Genomic DNA, 7,046 nt, shown 5'->3' on the forward strand with positions numbered 1-7,046 from the left:
TATGGCAACTTAAAATTTATCTTTTAAAGTGTTAAGATGACAATAAGTTAAATATAGTTGTAACCGAGACTGTAAATGTCATAAGTTCAGCTGTCAAAAGATGTGTTAAAAACTGTTTAATAGTTTTTTAAATTACAAAAGACATTTTAAAACTTAGTGTGTTGCACTGTTCTACACTGAGTGCTTGTAATTCAGTTAAATTCTGACACTACATGGAGTTAGCACAGAGCCCACAAGAGAAGTGCAAAGGCCTACACAAGACTGTCCCCACTTGAGGCTCCAGCCACAAGCCTCAGGTGTACCCTAACTAGGCTATAACTTTGGAGGTTCCCACAACCCTTTCAGGTTCAGTAATTTGATTGAACAACTCACAGGATTCACTGAGACATTATACTTAGAATTACAGTTTTACTATAAAAGATACAGGTCAGGAGCAACCAAACTGAGAAATATTCTTTAGGAGTGGAGGAATATGCAAAGGTTCTACGTCCTCTCCTGTGGGATCCAGGCATCTCACCCCACCACCACATCAATGTGTTCACCAACTTGGAAGCTCCACAGAGCTGGGGTGACCAGAGTTTTTACTGGAGTTCCGTTAGAAGCATGTGTAATTAAATCCTTGATGACATGGATGAGTTCCATCTCCAGCCCTATCCCCTCCCCTAACGTCAGGCTGACCCAAAGTTGGCTGACCAGTCACAGGGTTGGTCTTTCTGGTGACCAACCCCGATCCTGAGTCACCTACCTCATCAGTATAACAAAGATACTCCTCTCACTCTGAAATTCCAAGGGTTTTGGAAGCTCTGTGCCAGAAACCAGGGTCAAAGACCAGATATATTCTTTACTATTACCACTGTTGCTTATAAAAGATATAAGTGGAATTTAAATCTTATACTCTAACATTGGACAAAGATTTACCAATTGCCCTGTAGAAAAGAAGACTGGTGATAATACCGATAAGCAGGGACTTCCCTGGTGGCACGGTGGTTAAGAATCCGCCTGCCAGTGCAGGGGACACAGGTTCATTCCCTGGTCCGGGAAGATCCCACATGCCGCGAAGCAACTAAGCCCGTGCGCCACAGCTACTGCACCTGCGCTCTAGAGCCCGCGAGCCACAACTACTGCGCCTGCGCTCTAGAGCCCGCGAGCCACAACTACTGAGATGGCAATTATTGTTTAAATGGCTACCAAGTTGCTGTTTGGGATGAAGAAGTCCTGGAAATAGTAGCGGTGAGGGTTGCTCAACACTGTGAATGTTCCTAATGCTGTTGAATCATATGCTTAAAAATGGTTAAAATGTAAATATTTTACCACAACATAAAAGTTGCCCAAATAACTTGTATTGCAAGGGAATTTTAGTATAAAATGTACAGTAAATTCTATATGTCATTTATGTATGTCTATAAAATACATAATAAGATATCCATGTCATCTTGGGGCAGAGGAGACTTTTTAAACAGCCTTAAGCAAAGTTATTGACAGGATGGGTGGCAGGGTATTACAGAACTTGGAGACCATCGGCTCTGACTACCTGGCTTCATTTCCCAGCTCCAAATGAATGAACTTGGGCGAGTCACTTATTTTCTCTACCTCAGTATCCTCAGTTAATTAATTGAAACTCTAATAATAGCACCTTCTTCATAGGGTTGTAGTGAAGTGAATAATCGAGGCAATAATCTAAGTACTTAGAATACTGCCTGACAATAAATACTCTTGTTAGGAAAAAAAAAATTTTAACTTCTGTATGGAAAGACTCTTACAGACAAATATAAAATCTATGTAACACACTGTAAAATATTTGGAACATATCAAGCAGCCTGTAAATAATAAGGGTGTGAAAAAGCTAGTAAAATGGTGAACACGATTCACATACACAGTATAAACGTCAAAAAAAATTGAAAAATTTCTCAATCTGACTAATTGTTTTAAAAAAATCATATGAGGGACTTCCCTGGTGGTCCAGTGGTAAAGAATCCGCCTTCCAATGCAGGGGATGCAGGTTTGCTCCCTTGTCAGGGAACTAAGATCCCACATGCTGTGGAGCAACTAAGCCCGTGCGCCACAACTGCTGAGCCTGTGTTCTAGAGCTCGCGAGCCACAACTACTAAGCCTGTGCACCTAGAGCCCGCAAGCCACAACTACTGAGCCCGTGAGCCTAGAGCCTGTGCTCCACAACAAGAGAAGCCACCACAATGAGAAGCCCGTGCACAGCAACAAAGAGTAGCCCCTGCTCGCCACAACTAGAGAAACCCCTCACGCAGCAACAAAGACCCAATGCAGCCAAAAATAAATAAACAAAGACAGTTCTTTCAGGGCTTCCCTGGTGGTGCAGTCCCTGGTGGTGCAGGGACGTGGGTTCGAGCCCTGTTCCGGGAAGATCCCACATGCTGTGGAGCAACTAAGCCTGCCCCACAACTACTGAAGCCTGCGTGCCCTAGGTAGGGCCCACATGCTGCAACTACTGAGCCCGTGTGCTGCCACTACTGAAGCCTGCTCACCTAGAGCTTCTGCTCCAAAACAAGAGAAGCCACCACGGTGAGAAGCCCGTGCACCACAACGAAGAGTAGCCCCCGCTCACTGCAACTAGAGAAAGCCCACGCGCAGCAATGAAGACCCAACGCAGCCAAAAATTAATTAATGAAAAAAAAAACAGGTCTTTCAGTTCCAGTTTTATAAATGTCTAAGGGAACTTCTGCTCCAAAAGAACCAGACCCAGGACAGGACACATCTTTCTGAGGCTTCAATGGTATTGCAAAAGTAGGATAGGTCTCCATAGATTTCCAAAAAAATAAACTAGTGTGAATTTAGTCTAGAATGAGAAAACCTGGGGCTAGAGTGGAAAGAATCTGGTGAAGGTTTGAGAAGAACTGGGTGCTAAGGACAAAACAGCTGGAAACTGAGGCCACAAGGCCAAGAGCCAAGGCCTGAGGTGAACCAGCAGGGAGCCTGACTAAACAGGATGGCAGGCAGATGAGTGAGCTGGCTGAGACTGGATTCATATAGACATGCTGCTATAGGGACTCTGCACCTTGAAACAGCAGTGAGGTGGGGGAACTGACACTCTCATTCTGAGCCACAACTCTTGCTGGAGTGGCACTGGGTTAAGGCTACCAGAGATATAGAAGCAAGCTTTCTAGAGGAAAGCCTCCCAAGGAAGGCAAACAGTACTTCCACCAGATCTGTTCAAGCCACTATGAGTAAGGTCAGCAGAAGCAAGAGAAACATCTTTAGTCGCTTAAGAACTGGCAGTGTTGGCATTGTCAGACACACGATATAGAATAGCTAGGTATTGGGTGAACAAAAGGGGGGAAATGGGTCAAAAGGTACAAACTTCCAGTTATAAAATAATTAAATCCTGGAGATATAATATATAGCATAGTGACTATAGTTACTTACACTATACTGCATATTTGAAAGTTGCTAAGAGTAGTTCTTAAAAGTTCTCGTTACAAGAAAAAAATTTTGTAGATTCATGTGGTGATAGATGTTAACTAGACTTGTAATCAAGCAGGACCCTATGGGGCCTTCCTGGGACAGACCCCTCCCCCTTGTCCTCTGCTTTACCTCCTCTCTGAAGTACCTAGATAGCAGTATCTGATGCACATTTCCCAAGTTGTTTTACAGGTGCTAAAACCCCACCACATGGAAGAAGTTAACTACCTGATGACCATGAGAACATAGCCCCAAACCTACTGGAGTCTGAGTATTGATTGATAATGTTAACCCTTGTGACACCACCCTGTTACCTCACCATCAACCAATCAGAGTACTGTGCACGAGCTGATCACATACCCTGCAACTCCCCTCCCTCACCTGGCCTTTAAAAAATGCCTCCCTGGCGAATTCCCTGGTGGTCCAGTGGTTAGGACTCTGTGCTTCCACTGCAAGGGGCATGGGTTCGATCCCTGGTCAGGAACTAAGATCCCGTATGGCAAAAAAAAAAGCCTCCCTGAAACCGATCAGAGAGTTTACGTGTTCTGAGCACTAGCTGCCTGGACTCCTTGCTTGGCCCTGCAGTAAACACTGCACACACCTTCCTTCACCACAACCTGGTGTCGGTAGGTTGGCTTTATAGTGTGTGGGTGAGAGGACCCAAATTTGGTTGGGTAACAGACTTGTAGTGATCATTCCACAATATATACAAGTATCAAATCATGTTGTACACCTGAAACAATATAATGTTCTATGCTAATTATATCTTAATTAAAAAAAATAGCCAGATATAAAATGTGTAAAGATAACTCCACTGTGCTAGGGAATTTGAACCAAGTCTCCTGAGGGCAACCACAAAAAAGGACAAAATATTGAACATCACATCTGCACTGATTCCTTTATCTTCAGATAATTCCATCTCGTAATTCCCTGGTGGTCCAGTGGTTAGGACTCCTTGCTCTCACTGCCGGGGCCCGGGTTCAATCTCTGGTCCGGAACTAAAATCCCGCAAGCTGCTCAGTGCAGCCAAAAGAAAAAAAAATTATTTTTTGATACTTTTGAAAAGGTTTTTTTAGAACCATGTTTCTTGAGCAGTAGGGTGAGAACACCTACTATGATCTCTTTATTAACAGTGATTTGTAGTTTTTAAATTCAAAGAAAGCATTTCCAAATTGACCCTGTCTTTTAAAATCTCATCATTATTGATTGAGTTTCTGTTGCAGAGTTCCATATATCAATTTCTTTTCTTCTTTAGATAAATAGACTTTTTTAAAATAAATTTATTTATTTATTTATGGCTGCGTTGGGTCTTCGTTGCTGTGCACGGGCTTTCTCTAGTTGTGGCGAGCAGGGGCTACTCCGTTGTGGTGCATGGGCTTCTCATTGCGGTGGCTTCCCTTGTTGGGGAGCAAGGGCTCTAGGCGCGTGGGCTTCAGTAGTTGTGGCACGTGGGCTCAGTAGTTGTGGCTCGTGGGCTCTAGAGCTCAGGCTCAGTAGTTGTGGCGTAAGGGCTTAGTTGCTCCGCGGCATGTGAGAACTTCCCGGACCAGGGCTTGAACCCGTGTCCCCTGCATTGGCAGGCGGACTCTTAACCACTGCGCCACCAGGGAAGTCCCTCAATGTTTACATATTTTAAAATAACCCAGACAATTGTGTAGGAACAAAATCTAAAATGTAATTTTAAGGCAAAGGGTTGTTTGCTGGAATTAATGATTTAAGAATTCTGTGACCAGAAGGGAAGAGGTAAACAAAACAAAAATACAAACACTTCTGGTTGTCTCTTTGAAAACAAAGAAATTTAGATCTGGTCTGCAAACCTAAGATTAAATGCAGCGTTGCATGACAAACGATTAGCAAGGATTGGAGAATAATGGTTATGTTCCACAGCAGAAAACACACCACATATACATATACAACAGAAGCAAAGAGTGAAGAAAGAAAGATTTTAAGAATTATAGTTTTTATCTTTAATTAAGATGGCTTCATAACCAAAATACTGAAAACTGATATTATAATCACCAAGAAACCTCCAGCTTTCCGTACTCCCGTCCAGACTGCAGAGGTCACGTAACACAAATGGCAAGAGTGGAAGTCAGACAGACTGTTTCCTCATCTGTAAAATGGAGGGTAACAACAGCCCCTGGGTCATAGGATTATTGAAGTACTAAATACATTCGAAACACTTAGCAGATAAGAAGCACTCAAAAGCATTCTTACTTGCTCTACAGCATAACCTGACTAAACATTTCAGAAGCCCTGTTCTCGCAAACTCACCTGTCTACTCTCAGCTCTAAGAGTGTTCTTGCACATTAATCCCAAACACATTTGCTTCTATGTCAAGGACCTCCCTCCCTAAACACTATTCGTAGTTCCCATTTCTCCTCAAGGTATACTTTCTGTTCTCAGATCCTCTGTAGGAACTCCAGAAATACCATTCTTCCTCTCATTCTCATTCTGAGCTTTCCAGGTTTACCTGAGATGCAGCCTCCTTTCAACATTTACAGACTAACCTCCTCAGAGACTGCAAATCTGTTGCAATCATGCAGGTTCCCCTTCTGTTCAGTACTGTTTCACCATCTTTTCATGTCCTGTCCTTCAGTTGGTTTGCTGCTATTTACAAGTCACTTGAGAACAGCTCTTTCAACCTTGTTTCCCACCATATGACTTATTTCTGTTGCTACGAGTATTTATAGCTTTACAAACTGACCACGGTCTTTCACACATTTGTCCTCTGCCACTCTCCAAAAAAACGTTTCTTTCCTCTTCTCCAGGCAACTTCAAGGTTTTGCCTGGGGAGAAGGTTCAAAATTCAGTTCGAGGGCTTCCCTGGTGGCGCAGCGGTTGAGAGTCCGCCTGCCGATGCAGGGGACACGGGTTCGTGCCCCGGTCCGGGAAGATCCCACATGCCGCGGAGCGGCTAGGCCCGTGAGCCACGGCCGCTGAGCTTGCGCGTCCGGAGCCTGTGCTCCGCAACGGGAAAGGCCACAACAGTGAGAGGCCCGCGTACCGCAAAAAAAAAAAAAAATTCAGTTCGAATGCCACCTTTCTAAAGCTTTCGGTAGCTGTTGCCTAGGAAGGATTAGGCAACGAACACGGCTCCCATACTGTACTATTGGATAAGCACTTGTAGACTTTAATCATCACAACTTAAAAGATAGGCCTCGCCGCGCCCTTTTAACAAATGAGGAATCTGAGGCTGGGGGCGATCCGGTGATTGTCCAAGGACATGGCTAGGAGGCTGGCAATGCCAAGAGGGAGTCCTTGCCTTCCGATACAGGACGTTGCTTGCCACTTGGGTTCAGGCAACATCCTGATAGAGGAAGTATGCTTGGTTAGCACCTGCGCTCCAAGGGACCTGGCAGTTAGCAGTTGCTCGTTAAATGTTCGTTGAATGAACAAATCATCAGAATTCAGTAAACACTGCATAAACGCGGTGAAGAATGCTGGAGTTGGAAGGGACACATTGATACCACAGAGCAATCGGCTCGTCTTTCTGATGCTGAAAGGGAGGATTCGAGATGTCAGTGCTGCACAGCTAGCTAATGACAGAGCTAAGACGGAAAGAATTTATTTATTTATTTATTTATTTATTTATTTATTTATTTATTTATTTA

The sequence above is a fragment of the Monodon monoceros genome, unplaced genomic scaffold, assembly GCF_005190385.1.
Source record: "Monodon monoceros isolate NGI ecotype Baffin Bay Population unplaced genomic scaffold, NGI_Narwhal_1 Super_Scaffold_17, whole genome shotgun sequence".
Lineage (NCBI taxonomy): Eukaryota > Metazoa > Chordata > Mammalia > Artiodactyla > Monodontidae > Monodon > Monodon monoceros.